This window comes from Propithecus coquereli, unplaced genomic scaffold, assembly GCF_000956105.1.
Source record: "Propithecus coquereli isolate 6110/MARCELLA unplaced genomic scaffold, Pcoq_1.0 Scaffold241, whole genome shotgun sequence".
NCBI lineage: Eukaryota > Metazoa > Chordata > Mammalia > Primates > Indriidae > Propithecus > Propithecus coquereli.
This window is the reverse complement of record NW_012147964.1, coordinates 1,481,711-1,482,576: the sequence shown is the minus strand read 5'-3', so window position 1 is coordinate 1,482,576 and position 866 is coordinate 1,481,711.

Genomic DNA, 866 nt, shown 5'->3' with positions numbered 1-866 from the left:
GCCTCAGTTTCCCCATCTGTAGACTCCACAATCTCTAAAGTTCCTTCTACCTCTCAAGTACTAGGACGTACCTGGAGTGAGGTCTGGGCTCTCAGGAGGCCGGGCAGGTGCCTCCCGAAGGTGCCCCCTACCCAAGCTTGCGCCTTCAGCCAGTCCCTTGGGTCCCCTCGGACATGGCTCCACCTCCTCCAACCCAGACTACCTGAAAGACGGGGCACAGAAAGACACAGGTTGCAGGACAAACATGGCCCTTGCCTCGGCATTCAAGGCCTCCGTGCTTTGCTCAGTGTCTGGCCAATGCCTCTTCCCGCACCTGCCAGGGCTCACCCCCAGCCTTGAGACCCCCTCCCAAGCATCAAGACCCTGCTAGAGCGCCAGGAAAATATTCTAAGCGGCCCGCTCCTCGACTCCAGAGACAACACATTCCATGAATATTTACTGAGCACCTACTATGTGCCATGCACCGAACTGGGAATCCGTCAGTGAGCAAGACGGATGACACCACCCTCGCAGAGTTTACAGTCTAGTGAGAGATGGGATGAGAAAAGAAAGAAATTGCAGAGAGAGGTTGGCTGCTGGCAGGTGGCAGAGAGAGCAGAGGAAGCAGGGGTGGGGATGGGGGGGTGTGGGTGACATGCATTGTTAAGCACCGTGGTCCGGAAGGACTGCAGGGTGGCACTGAGGAGGTGACAGCTAAACAGAGGCATGAAGGAGGGGAGTTGGTGTCAGAGGAAAAAGCCATTCTGGGCCGAAGGAACCTGTGCAAAGGTCCTGGGGCTGGATGCACCTGGCGTGTGGGAGGCACAGCGAGGAGGCCTGTGCGGCTGGAGCAGAGTGAGGAGGGGGAGAGAAGGAGGAGGGGAGGG